The sequence below is a fragment of the Pinus tabuliformis genome, chromosome Q (assembly GCF_031772625.1).
Source record: "Pinus tabuliformis cultivar Carrire ecotype Pingquan chromosome Q, CPIR1, whole genome shotgun sequence".
NCBI lineage: Eukaryota > Viridiplantae > Streptophyta > Pinopsida > Pinales > Pinaceae > Pinus > Pinus tabuliformis.
The window spans coordinates 1,231,301,119-1,231,316,796 of NC_142296.1; the positions used below are offsets into that span (position 1 = coordinate 1,231,301,119).

The window sequence follows — 15,678 nt, forward strand, 5'->3', positions numbered from 1 at the left end:
CTTTTGGATTTTTGAAAGATCTTGCAGACTATTTTGGAGATGATCTTCTTCATTGGGTTGAACATTAACTTGATAGTCACTTTTAGCTGGGAGTGTAACTGGACCTTCACAAGTAGTCAGAACAACTGAATCTTTTGCAAATGTTACTGGGAGAAATCTTTTGAGGAAATCTTGACCCAATAAAACATCAGAACCTGTATCATAACTATACAAGGTAACATATGCAGGAACATCACCTAAATATATCGGAAAATCAGGAGCTATATGATTTATTTCCATTAGCTCTTTATTAACAGCTCTAAAAGCAATCTTTGTGGGCTGCCAATAATATGCAGGAATAGCTCCATACTTACAACAACTGCTCATAGCGCCTGAGTCTATCTGAGCATCAAGAGTGTATTCCTTTATTTTTGGAAACTTAATTTTTATAGGAATAACCACTCTATCATCAATGCCTAAAATATTCACCAAATCAACATCCTTTGATTTCATAGGCATTTCTTCCTCTGAAACTTCTTTTAGCAATAGTTTTGCCAATTTAGAATTGTGATCATCATATTCAGAAAGTAAATATTGCAATCTGGAAGATAACTGAATCATTTCATTTCTGGTATGTTGTATTGATGATTCTATTTTTCCAATCTCTTTTTTGAGAGCACTGATTTCTTCCATACCTGAATCATAAATATCTTCTTTGATCTTCAGAGGCTGGAACATTGAATCAAACTCTTTCTGGATAAATTCTTCATTCTTAAGAACATCTTTATTTCTGGTTGGAGGCAACTGTTTTTTTAAGCCTTCAAGTTTTTCTGTTAATCTTCTTTTCACTGTTAGTTGAGTGGGATCTAACTGTGACAGCTGAATTTTTTACCTTTTCTATTTGTGCCTGCAATGTATCTGAAGAACTGAAATGAAACATCTTAATATCAGCAATGAAAGTTTCATGAGAGTCAGAAGAGTTAGAATTTAAACTTATCCTTCTGATATTAGGTAGATCATCATCTGAAGAATCTGAGCTGCTAGATATTTCAAAGTATTATCCATTAGAATGGGATATGAGATCCCAGTCTTGGGGATTGTGGATGTTGGAGAATATATCCATGACCTTGACCTATTTTTTGTTCTTCTTCTCTTTGCAGTTATTAGCAAAATGTCCTTCTTTTCCACAGATAAAGCAAGTAACTTTCTTAGAAGGTTTTTCTCTTTTCCTTAATACCATCCTTCTGTGCTTGGAGTTGTACTTTGGATAATAACCTTTTTCTTGTAAGTAGATTTATATGACTTACAAAAGAAATTTTTCTTAGCAACTTTTATTTTCATCTTATTGTGACATCCAAAGTCATATGTTTCTACAAAATTGTTACATAATTTTGTGCTGAAATGCATTTGTTTCTTGAAATTTTTCTTTGCCTTTTCTACAGCACATTCCTTTTGTAATATAGTAACAATCAACTGATGTAGAGCAGCAAAAGATATATTTTCAATCTGGATTTTATTTAATTGAAAATAATGATCAATCAAATCTGGAATCTTTCCTGGCATGGATGCAATATAGTATCGTAAATATGCAACGTTATGAGGATCAGATGCTTGGTATAGCAACTTTTGCATCACACAGTAATAATCATGCAAATGATCTATATTGCATAACCTCTGAGACAAAAATAGTTGAGAATGATGGGCAGAATCTTCAGGAACAACACCTACAAATTCGTGTGCTAAGGCATCAAATAATGCTTTTAATGGATCATCAATATGTTCAATTATCTGATTTTTGTCTGTTTCTGATAACTTTTCCCACCATTGTTTCAAAATTCCAGTGAAAGACCAAACAATTTGAGTAACTATGTCTGACCAGTCTGCCTTTGTTTCTGCTTTTCTTTGAAGTGCCCATGCATGCAGATTATGAAGAGTAGTAATAACTTCATCATGTGGTAAACAATCAATATTTACCAATAAAGTATTACCATATCCTTTTGTACTAGGATTATCAAATCTGATATTAACAGACTGCAAATTTTCTCTGTATCTTGAAAATGGACTAGTTGCTACTGCTTCATGTGCAGATGTATCATTAGGATTTTTGCTTCCTTTATTTTGGAAGAAAAATGGTTCATTCCTTTCTCTCTTTGAACTAGATTCCCCTTGGGTCTGTTCTCCTGGTGTCCTGGAAGTAACACCTGACATGGCCAGAATTTGAGGAGTAGATGGTTGGCCATTTTCTATCAAAGTTTTAAGACTAACATAATTCTTTGGTAATCTTAGACTTTCAACAGAGGGAAATCCTTTCACTCTTTCTTTCATCAAATCTGTTTTTTCTCTGGCTAAAAGTATTCCTTTACTGATCTTCTCAAATTCTGGGCTGCTGACATTTTCTATTCCTTTGAAAAGTAAGCTTCTAATACCATCTTGAGTTTGATTAGAGCTTGAGGCTATAGAAAACTTTGAGCTAGTCAAATCAACTTCTCTATATCTAGGAGGTGAATGAGATTTCAAAATAGCATTCTGCAGATGGTCTAGGGATTTTGAAATTATCCCCATGTTGGTTTGTATATCATTCAATGACTACTTGTGCTCATTTTGAATTCCTAATATTTCATTATAGCCAATATGTAATTTCTTAATATGTTCTTTGATTTCAAGAACATCTTTGGCTATATCATCAATATTTTGTAACAGACAAACTATCTGATAGTTTGTGAAATTTTGCATTTTTTCTGATTCACTCTGTTCTGGATCTGTCAAATTCCTCATTTGAATCCACTGAAAGTTTCACTTTAATGTACCATTCTTAAATGTTCTCCTAGAGCTACCAGGTTCCAAATGCCTTTCATTTATTTTGGCAACTATTTCACTTTGAGCTCTTGGAAGTGTAAAACTCTTAATATCTGGCAACAATTGTTTTACACATTCTTGACAATCTTGGTGCTGTCCATTATGTTCAGGGGATTTTTCTATTTGGAACTTTGAGGCAGAGGAGGAAGCTGGAGGAGTTGATATACAGAATTGGCAATCATCCAATCTAGAGGATAGAGATCTTCTAGGTGTTACCTTTGGTTGTGCTGGATAAACTGGAGGAAGTACAACTTTATTTCTAGCTAATGTAGACTTAGATCTAATCAAACTAGGGCTTGTAAACTTGAGTCCTGAAGATCCATCAGAATGTTTTATTAGAGATAATTGCTGAGGTTCTTTTACAGCTTTCTACTGAGGGTGCTTCTGAGATAGAGGGATGTATGTACTATTCCACTCCTCTGGAAGTGTACATTCCGAGAATCCCACTTGAAGAGGAACAGTGTTTCCGGGTCCAACTATCACACCTTCTTTCAATGCTCTTTTGTTAAGTTTTGGATTTAAAGGTGGCATAGTAGTAGACACAAATCTCAGACAAACTGAAGAATGTAACTGAGCAATTAATGATTGTGGGGCTACATCAAAACTATTGAACTGGATGTATGCGTTCAGGAAATCACTGATATATGGATCATTCAAAGCAACTTGGTATCTAGGAATGACTGAAGACCAAACAGGGCCATTGTTTAAAGGGCTCTGGAAACCACCCAATCAAAAGTAAAAGTTTATCACTAATAAAAAGTAATCATTTAAAATTAAACTAAACACTAAAATTTAAATTTAAGATTAAAATATCATTTTTATTAAAATATTTGTTGATATTCAACATTATCTAAATTAAATGATGACACTCAAAACTTTTAATGTCTATTTTCATCTTAACTCTAGATCTTCCCAGAGGATTAATTTTTTCTCTAGATCTACCTAGAGGATCAGATTTATTTTATTTTATTTTTATTTTTTTATTTTATTTTTTATTTTTATCTCTAAAATGCTTTTGCATCTCATGGATCTATTCTAGTTTAATTTTCTCCTTTAAATAAGTCATATTCCATAAGAATACCATGGGTTCTCATAGACCTGGAGCTCTAAAATGACTAGTAAGTGAACGAGTAAATTATTTTGGTTTAAAATTACTTTTATCTTTTTTTATAAGTCAAAATATTCTATTAACTGCGAAATAAAATATTTACAAAGCTATTACTAAAAAATCTGTTAGTCTCAACCTGATTGAGTTTGTTGAATATTATCATAAGACCAAAATAATTAAGTTTGTTGAATATTATCATATGACCAAAATAATTAGTAAAAACAAGTAAACTAACCAACCATAACCTTAAAGTTGTATATTATATGACAAAATTGTATTAATAATAAATACTAGAGTTGTATATTGTATGGCAATATTGTATTAATAATAAATAATAAAGTTGTATATTGCATGGCAATATTGTATTAATACAGGACAATATCAAATCAAATAAGTTGTATATTGTATGACAATATTGTATTAATACTACAATATCAAAATAAACTCTTTGTAGAGCAATATTAATTATATTAAGGCAGTGAATATCCCGTGAAAGCCTATGTACGGAAGTTGAGCAATATTTATTGGAGTTGTCTATAACGCGACTTTTTGAAAGCCTTTCCGGCAGATTTTTCCGGTCAAAATCCGGCAAGAATTATTGGAATCGCAAGTTTGATAGCTAGTTTCTGCACAATGAAAGCATCCCAGGGGTTTTTCAGGGTGCTGAATCCAAATATGCAGTTAAAAAACCATTTTAACTGCAAGAAATCAAGATTTGACCTCAATTTCTTCGCCGGATTCCGTCACCAGAATCTTCAAAAAGTCGCATTATAGACAACTCCATATTTATTTAATTATCGAAGATAGGTGTAAGAGTTTTTCTTGGGCCATTGATTGCCATGTACGCAATCACATAATTTGTTTTAATTTTTAACCTTATGCTGCATCTCAAGAGTCTACTTTTTACAATTCCTAGACATCCTGTTAAGGTATAAAATTATATCCGATAACTTAAATTTTTTTAATATTTAATTATAAAAAGGTGGTGGTATATTACTTAATGCTTCCATGATAAATGCCAGAGCAACTACTATCTAAACAATGGGCAAGTTGATTGGGTGACACTTGTGCTCCACATTGAATGCCAATGCTATGAGATATCACTATGGTAATACCTCTTGTGTGATCTGATAATTTCCTACAAGGTATTGCTACACCAAGGTTGCTCTTTACCTATCATTTTATTCGCCAGAAAAAATATCACAACTTTATTGATTATTAACTTCTTTTTTAATCATGATGGCATACTTTATATGTTTTGAAATCCTTAATGTATTCGATAAAAATATATTTTTCTCCAACTCTCATAGCTTTTATGTTAACTCTCATAGCTTTTATGTTTTTTTTTCCCGTGGGTATATGTAAAAATGTGACCCAGCCATTCAACATTTGCATCTTTAAATGATATTATGAACATTTTTATGGGACTTCAAAAAATAAATGGTAAATGTATTATTTTACTAGATTTTATTTGACATTCCTATATCCTTTAACATGCTCCAAGTTGGTTTCATTTTTCTTTTCTACAACACTACTTTCCTATAATATATATAAATATTTTCATTTTTCTTTTCTACAACACTACTTTCCTATAATATATATAAATATTTTATTGAACTCATTTGATATGCATTCTTATTTGACTATTTTATTTAATATCAAAAGACATTTGACTTAAATTTTTTAAGTCCTTTTTTGTTTCAATCATAGTTACCAAATTAGCCCATGTCAAGGAAAAAAAATGAGAAAATTAAATGTTTTGATTCAAATGACATATTATTTGGGAAATATGGATAGGTTTTTTTTAAATCTATGGTTTTTAGTTTTTCCACCTATTTGTTATTTCAAAAGATGGTTTTATTTGTTATTTCAAAAGATGGTTTTACTAAATTTTGAAAAGAAGAGAGATTTTTGTTACTAAACATAAAATAATGAGTGATTTACTAAATTTTTAAAATAATGTTTTTCTATAAAAGAAAAGTGCTATTTTTTTCTTTTTCTTTTTGAATAATGAGTGATTTACTAAATTTTTAAAAAGAGTGTTTTTTTTCATAAAAGAGAAGTGCTATTTTTTCTTTTTCTTTTTTTGAATTCTATCTTTAAGATCGCTATATTTAAAATGAATAAGGAAAAAAAATAGTAAAATGAATCATTGTTAAAGGAAGAAAACTAGATATATCTGTCTACAATTTTTCCAATTAAAAAGTTATTCAATTAAATTTTTATTGAATTCAAATTCAAGCTTGGTAATTATGGTTGCCACAATAATATCAAATATATGGAGGGACATTTCAAGGGTTTTTAAATGATTCTTTGATGCTTAAGTTTGTCTTCATCAAACCCTGAAGGGATAGCTTAGTTGGTCAAGTTCTTTTTGCTAAGTGCCTTCCCTATCGGGAGGTCATGGGGTCAAATCGCCTCAACAACCTTGGGGTTACACCTTTCTAGTTTGGTCGGTGGGTAGACCCCTTTGGATTGATATAAGTGGATTTTCCCGTGGATGTGGCGGCCACTTAGTTTCCATGAACCACCTTGAAAAATAAGTTAGGCCTTGCTAGTTTGGCTGGTGGGTAGATCCCTTTGGGTTGATCTGCCTGGATTTTCCCATGGATGTGGTGGATTTTCCCAGGGATGTGGCGATGGATTTTTCCATGGTGCTAGTTTGGCCGGTGGGTAGACCCCTTTGGGTTAATCTACCTAGATTTTCCTATGGCTGTGGTAGATTTTCCCGTGGATCGTGAACCACCTTGAAAAAATTTGGTGGATTTTCCCGTGAATCGTGAACCACCTTGAAAAAAAATTAGGCCTTGCTAGTTTGGCCGGTGGGTAGATTCCTTTGGGTTGATCTAACTCGATTTTCCCGTGGATGTGGTGGAGTTTCCCAGGGATGTGGCGGTGAATTTTTCCGTGGTGCTAGTTTGGTTGGTGGGTAGATCCCTTTGGGTTGATCTACCTAGATTTTCCTGTGGATGGGGTGGATTTTCCTGTGGATGTGGCGGTGGATTTTTCCATGGATGTGTCGGCCACTCAGTTTCGTTGAACCACCTTGAAAAAAAAGTTGTACTTAGTGTCCATGAACCACCTTGAAAAAAAGTTTTTCTACATCAATTCTAATTTTATGAACCAAGCTCATAGTGCGACCTGGATTTTCTACTGGTTGTAGCCATGAACCACCTTGAAAATAAACTTTTTCTCCATCAATTCTAATTTTATGAACCAAGCTCATAATGTGACCTAGATTTCCAATGGATGTAGTGGCCACTCAATATCTGTAAACCACCTTGAAAAAAAAATTGTCTCCATCAATTCTAAATTTATGAACCAAGCTCCATCGATTCTAATTTTATTAACCAAACTCATATTATTTAAAACAAAATTTCTTATCATAAAATATCTTATGAGCTACAACTATATACATTAAATAAAGTTCAACCAAAAAATAAAGTTCAATGATCGGAGAAGAGTAAAAGTCAATTTTATTTAAACGAAATATATTGCAAAACATCTTATCCACTGCAACGATCTACATTAATCTATGTTTACTAACTAAAACATCTTTAAACAGCTCATTGGAAGTCAATGAGTGAAAGTCAAAAGAGGCAGCATAACTATGGGTTTGGTGAGTGCCTGGCATTTGGCATTTAGTTCAGACTACCTAGCAACCTTATTTTCAACATTGAGAAGACAAACAAGAAATATAGCTGCGACTTTGTGATATTTATTGTTATCAGTTAATTCCTAAGGTGAATGGCACTGAGGTGGCTGAAATCCAGGAAGATCCGGAAATTAATTGCCCAACTGTGAACTGGGCCGCTACAGAAGAACTGGTGATAACATGAAAACCAGGCCATGTCACACGCTGTGATGTTCCTGCACCAGCGCCTGTGTTCATGTACTCGCCATAATAGAGCGTACTCAGTGCAAAGTTTCCGCTCCATGGCAACCACCCGGCGGAGTTGATGAGGCCGCCGAGGTTTGACTGCATGAAGACGGTGCGAGAGTATGCCTTCCACGGCCTTCCCAGATATGTTTGGACGGAACCCACGACGGGTTGCAGGTCGGGCGCTGCACTTATAACAGAGTTGTGAATTGAGATTCCGGTGTTCTGGTTGGGATCTGTTCTTCCCTGAGCTGTGATTGTGTTCATCTGCCCAACCGCGGGTCTTCTCACGAAGATGTTGCTGTTTTGGATTACTACCGCCGCGTTGCCGAAGATGAAGTCGACGGTGCCATAGATGTCGACTTCGCGGTGGAATTGTCGGAGGGAATAGACGTATAAGGTGTCCTGGTAACCTTTCATGCTGCACCTGTACAGGACCGACTGGTCTGCCCCCACCAGCAGTGCAACAGCCTGCTGTTTCTGCGGCCCCGCCGTGTTCTCGAACGTCATGTCTCTTGCGATGAATCCGTTCCCAAACACCGCTGCACAACCATTAGACAATTTGTTCAATGAGATGAGAAATTGTAGAATTCCTTTAGATATCGTTGTGAGAAAAACTGAATCCATTTATACCAGGAAACACTAAACCCTCCATTGAATCGACATAACAATCATCCAAGTGGTTTTTTCTATATTGTTGCTAGGATTAATCCCCTGGTTATTAAATCGTTAATAAATGTGAATTACTTTATAATACATATAACATTGTTATCAAAATTATAAAATTAAGATTCTGGAGTTTTAAAAAAGATTTTACTAATACTATAACCTATCAAATAATATAGGCTTAAAAACCATAATTCATTTTATTTCATTTTTTCCTTTTAAATTAATCCATTTAATTAAAGAAGCAAAATTTGGTATGGTATTATGAATATGTTACAATATTCCATGAAATTTCAATCTTAATCATCCATTTAATAATTAAATTAAAATTCTTGAAATTCTATTTTAGAAGAAATAATAATAATAATAATAATTTATTTAATTATTGATAATTTTTAAATATTTAAAAAATAATTAATTGTTAATAATGTACAAACACATTATTATATATATAATTAATAAATTTTAATAAACATCAATTATTAATATATAGTTAATAAATGTTAATTCAAAATAAATATCAATATATTTTATTTACATCTTACATTATAACAAGATAATATTAAATAGATTGGAGCTATAACGTAACCTAAAAAGAAATAATGGAAAATCTCCTGCGGAAAACGGGATTGCGATGGCAGCACCGAGGTTTAACTGCGCGTCAACAGGCCTGCTCACAGGCCACAAGGGATGGGAGCCATCGAGCAGAAGAGGATTCAACGGCCGCATGACGCTTGAGCCTCTTGTAGAATGGCCCATGGCCCAAATCCTCTACCGAACTACGGATCTTTTCATAACCCTGAGCACAAAGAATCCAATGGGGCAGGCAGAAGGCGGAACAGAAGCTCGAGAGGTGGCAATGGGACGCAGAGACGGCCACCCAAGTGGCCTGACAAGCACAGGGAGTGCGGGAAATGGAGCGCACATGAAACAAAAGGTAAGGGTTTTTGCAGCCATCATTTTTACACAGAATCAGTCCCAAGATCAATGTTACACAGAATCAGTCCCAAGATCAATGGATATTCGGCGCCCAGAATGCTAGATCTAGCTTCCATAATGCTAAATCTGGCAACCCAGCACTGGATCTGGCAGTCTGACCTACAAGGCACTTCATTCAAAAGCCTATCTCAGGCCATGCTGTACTCGAATGGCAGTTCGGAGCTGGGAGGCGGAGAAGTGCTTCTGTGATCACTGAAGAGGGAACAAAGACGTCGACAAACGCAGATGCTGCAACATCTCGCCGAAACGACTCCACTCCAAACCTACTAAAAGAGCCAATAGAACCCATCTTCTATCACGCAGCCTGTCACGCCATCCGATCTGCAGAGAAATCAGTCTCCCCATCCTGAACTACCCCACCCAAGCTGGAAGACACACCCGGATCTGGAACGGGAGCTGTACACAAACAGAACGCAGCAAAGGATGACTATGCAACTGATGGTGCAGATCAGAATGATGTCGCCCTTAAAGGCAGAGACTGTTATGTGAACGACCTCAGGAAGCCAGAGCTGAACAATTTCTGGGGGATCCGATACCATACTCTAGATCAAGTGCTTCTTGAAACCACAAGGGATCTGAAATGGGGTATTAACCTCAGATCTGCCACTATTTCAATAGATTTGGCGAACTGGAGGCCTGCTCACAGAAAGGCTCCACTACACCCTGAATCACAGTCCCACATCGTAGATTAGATCAGGGAACATAGAGTTGCGACGATTGGGCAGGAACAAGCAAACACCCCAATTTTGGATCCTAAAGCATCTGCTTCTGAAATGATCGAAGGTAAACAATGTACCCTCTTTATTAGAACTATGGAAGGGAACACAGTATGCATCAAGATAGGGAGGTGGGAGGAGATAAAAACACTTAAACAGAGGATACAAGACAGGATAGGAATTCCACCCTGCAAACAACTCCTGATCCACACAAGAAAAGTATTGCAGGAGGAGCGCAAACTAAAAGAATATGACATAGGCAACGACTCAACCATCTGCCTCAGTACAAGACTCCGCGGAGGCTGTTCTGGCACAAGCTCAAAAGGACCGGTTTCCTTCAAAGATGCAGTAAAAGGGAAGATGGAATCACAAGCGCAAACAAAACAACAAGCTACAACCCCTGGTGCCTACATCGTCGAGCAGACAACACAGAGCCCTGCACTAACAATTTCTATACCCGAGGTAAATGAAATACATGCTGATTATTTATCTAAAGCAGTGATATGCAGGTTTAATGGTTTTTGGCCCAAACCGGAAGCCCTTCGTGAATGGATTTACTCCATATGGACATAAAACTGCAATATCCACCTCTGCTCAAAAGGGTTTTTTATTGTCAAATTCGACACAGTGAATGACAAGGAATATGCATTTAACGAGGGACCATGGTTCTGGGGTAATGCTGGACTTTTTGTGACATCTTGGTTTCCGGATTTTGACCCAAAGACCATGGTGGTTTTCAAAATGCCCGTGGGGATAAAGCTATACAACCTACCTCTTCACTTTTGGCACATCAGAGTATTAGAAGGCATTGGCAACGCCATGGGGAAATTCGTAAAAGTAGATAATGAACCCGTTTCCAAGGATATCTATACATTTGCAAGGATATGTGTGGAGGTTGACCTCAGTCAAGGATTACCAGGCCACATCCTCTTACTCCACAACGAAAAGCATTGGGCCCAGCGACTGGATTATGAAAATACTGCCTTCAGATACCGCATATGTCGTCAAACAGGTCATCTACAAAGTGCATGCCCACAAAACAAAAAAGACAGGAAAATGAGATAACCACCAAAGCTGAAAGGATGACAGTTTTTAACCACATGGACAAATGACATAGAAGATCAAAAAAACACAGAAACTACCAACATATTTCAAGAAGCATAATATCTAGGAAATAATCCAGAACTCAGTGAAAAAAGCATTCCACACAACCCACAGAATGATGAAAATCAGATTGAATCTGCAACAGTTCTAAAGACAACCAATTCACAGCACCAAAGTGAGAATTGCATCCCAGGGCAAGATATTGGAGGAAGCAAGCGAGCACACTCTACAGAAAGCTCAGATTATGAAAAAGAAATCCTGGCAGCCACAAATGAAGTACCACTGTCTATGGTAACAGCCATGCCCAACAATGAAGGTTGGGTGAAAGTGGAAAAAAAAAAAGGTAGGAAAGCATAGATGGGCCATGCCCAACAATGAAGGTTAGGTGAAAGTGAAAAAAAAAAGATAGGAAAGCATAGATGGAAAAAAAGAAAGGTAGGAAAGCATATAGATAAAACTGTGAAGAGACAGTTACCTCATTTTTGGGATATTCTCACAAATGGAGAGATTATCTAGCCTCACCATGCATATGCTACGGCATCTACAGAATGTAATTTCTTACCATTAATAGAAATTACGACTTTTTTCCAAAGGAAAAAAAAAATATTAAATAATAAAAATTCAATGTTACAAATAAAAATTAAATAAAATAGAATGCCAAATGTGTGGATATATTTTTTTCTACATAATATTTTTAATACTAATTATAAATTAAAAACTAATATTTATCTCTAAATAATTATGTCATTTTTTTCCTTATAAATTATTTAATTAAAAATATCATAAGATAATAAATTAAAAATATCATAGGATAATAACTTGTAATTTTGATCTATTATTTCGTTACATGTTTTTATAAATATATATATATTTTAAATATTAATAATAATTTAAAATAAAATTATAATTTAATCAATTTTTATAATATTTTTTAATTTCTAAAATATATGATGAAATAACCATTTCAATCATTAATCTCTTTAGAGAAACGCTGTCAATTATTCGGACCAACTAAATATTTTCACAACTCTTACCGAAAGTTGCGGAGCTGTACTTAGTCGAACCGTCCACGACGTTCTTGCTTCCCGTAACCACGCTTCGATCCTTGCCGTCTCCAATAAACATCAAATTCGGCATCGACTTGGGAATATTGACAGTCTCTTGGTAAACACCCGCCTTGATGTAGATGACGTATCTCTTACTGCTTTGCTGAGGCGCAGCCTTTACTGCTTGCCCGATCGTTCGATAATTTCCGGAACCGTCTTGGGCAACCACCACATTCGCTTGTGCGGCCGTCGACTGTAACAGCCTTCGGTCCCCCACGGACACCCATTCTGGGAATCCATCTCCTTCAACGCGACCGTAGTGGGAATCGAACGCGGCTTGATCGCCCGTAGACAACAGGCGTCGTTTGTTCGATCGGGTATGAAGATAGTACATGGAAAGCGAGTTGCTCACTAATTCCGACACATTCACGGCGGTCGACGCTATGAGAGCTCTTATAGGATTCGTAGCAGACAAATTCATGTCGCGAAAGCCACTGATGCATGTGTCGAGGCTTGTCAAAGCTGCGCTCAGCCAGGTCGGGATATCTTTTTCCTCATAGTTATTGCTGAAACAAACGTTGATATGCTCAGCTGTGGCTTCAAAGTGCTTCACACAGTCTCGCCACGCAGCACGTTCTCTGTTATTCATTTTCTTATTTCGCAGACTGAACGCCATGTCGTGGGCTTTCCATGCCCGTTCCATGCTCACCCTCATTGCCACATACATCAAACCGCGAGGCGTCGCCGTCTGATTTCGGGGATAGGAAATCATCGACGAGACACAGCGGGCGGGATATCGAGTGTGCTTGCAAACCGACTTGACAACCATGGAGTGATCAAAAAGTCGGCCACCGCTAGAGCAAACGGAAGGTTCGATCGACAAGAGCACGATCACAGCAAAGTTGACGTAATGTCGGTTACCAGAGATTTGCTGCTGCATTTTTTCTTTGCGCGTCCATACACATCAGCGTGCACATTGTTGGAAGGGCTCCACATATTCAAGCCAATTCAGAGCCCTAAAACAACTGAATTAAAATGGCCGATATTTTTTTCAGAACTCCGATTAGAGTAGAGATTGCATCCAAGGCAGACGACCCAAACAACCGGTTCTTACAGACCATGATGAATGAATTGGCTTGCCACGAAATGCTCTTATAGAATTTGAACTGGAGATTTACATTGTACTGGAGGTTTGAAATCGGTAAGCAGTCCGCAGGAAATTCTTGTTTTGTTAACTCAGAGGTTATCGTTGTCCGGACCCACCAACTTTGTCAAATAATTGTTTCACCGGTTAGGACAGAGGAATGTTGTTGGTATTGGGCACTGAAGATCTTATCATCACTGATTTTAGCGAGATCATGATGGAGACCTTGCAAATTGAAAATTCAAATAAGATGCTTCCTAATCTTTTTGTGAGCCAAAAAGTTCATGAAATAAAGAATTTGAGAATAGTACGCAAATAGTAAGCCAATTTTGTGCCACAACCTTCTTCAAATAGGACACATAAATATTGGTTGAATCTTGGAGTGGATGGAAGTGCGAATTATTATGCATCTACTTTAATGTATGAGAATATCTATTGGTATCCATAGCAATTTTGTGCTAAAATCTAAGAGGTTTTTTCCCTTGAGAGAGGACTATTTATTGGGTCTGACATGAAGGAACACATGATCTCCTTCTTCAAAAGAACATTCATAGAACATTCATAGCAATGTTGGTTAGCATGTTGTTGTAATAAATTTCAAGCCAAAACTAGATCATTATTAAGTGCATAGAGAATATTTGTTTTCGTGCTAAGCATGTGATCCACTTCCTAAACCTTGGATGCTCTTGGTGGATAAGAAGTGCCAAAAAGGTAGTTTTTTGGCCATAAATAACTTCATAATAAGACATTTGAAAAGTGGTGTTGCACCACCATTGAACAAGTGGTAGCCATTGAACCCATTGCTTCTCTTAATCCATTGTAACACAACATAAGTAGGTTTCCAAGAATTTATTAACCACCTCAGTTTGACCATTGACATTGGGGTAATAAGTTGTCCACGTGTTCAAGTTGTTGCTTCATAGATTAAAAATTCTTACCAAAATTTGCTAGCATAGGTGGAGTTATGATCTAACACAATGGATAAGGGAATGCCATGTAACTTAAAAATATAATCCATGAAGACTTGGTCCATGACAGGGAGCATAAATGGATGTTGTAAGGCACAAAGTCAACATCTTTGGAAAGGTTGCCAATCACCATCATGATGATCAATTTTTCATTGGCTTTCAGAAAGCCTAAAATAAAATACATTAAAGTGTTATTCCATCTACGAGAAAGGATTAAATATGGTTGCAAAGCATTGGGAGTCTAACCAATTCACCCTTCTTCCATTGACAATTGTCAAATTCAATAATAAAACCAAGAATGTCATTTTTCATGCTTATCCAAAAGAAAGAGCCCTTAGCTCATTCGTAGGTTTTCTAAAAGTTAAAGCAAACTATTGTAGTAGATGAATGTAACTCCTATAACACTCAATATGTGAAAAAAAAATATGTAATAAAAAAATATGATCTTTATATTGAAGATATCCTAGTTCTAAGTATATTTCTCGAGGGAACTAGGGTCATTCAAAATTTTTGTATGAATTGAACCACTATGTCATTTAACAATTATTGTTGGAATTTTATGACCTAATTTGGTATGAGTAAGGACAAAGAAAAGAGAGATCCTTCCTCCTATAACACTCAATGTGTGAAAACAAATTATGTAATAGAAAAATATGACCTTTATATTGAAGATATCCTAGTTATAAGTATAATTCTTAGGGGAACTAGGGTCATTCAAAAGTTTTTATATGAATTGAACCACTATGTCATTTACTAACAATTATTGTTGGAATTTTATGACCTAATTTGGTATGAGTAATGACAAAGAAAAAAGAGATCCTTCCTCCTAATATTTTTAACCTAAAGCATCAACCACCTCATTCTCTTTTCCATTCGTGTATATGATCTTGTCATCATATCTAAAAATCATAGTGCCCATATGTGTTTCTTTTTGGGATAAAAATCATGTTCCAAAAAATTTGTCAATTTATGATTGTCCATGTTCATATGTAAGCACCTCTTAATGAGATACAAATGCCAAGTTCTGACAGCATGAAACATGAACATGAACATCATAAATTTTGCATAAGTGAAATTTCTCACATTTCTTTAATACAATTGTTTACTTGTAAATGTTAGTCATTGTAACAATGTTACCGCTTAATGAGAATTGTAACCTCAAAACTAGAACTCTAGCCAAAAAAACATGAAAGAATAGCCTGAAAATGAAAA

At 35.8% G+C, this 15,678-nt stretch overlaps 1 pseudogene; it reads right to left on the reverse strand.

Moving 5' to 3' along the window:
* Positions 1-7,665: 7,665 nt before the first annotated feature.
* LOC149224259 (pectinesterase pseudogene) lies at positions 7,666-13,294 on the reverse strand (annotated as a pseudogene).
* Positions 13,295-15,678: the final 2,384 nt, after the last annotated feature.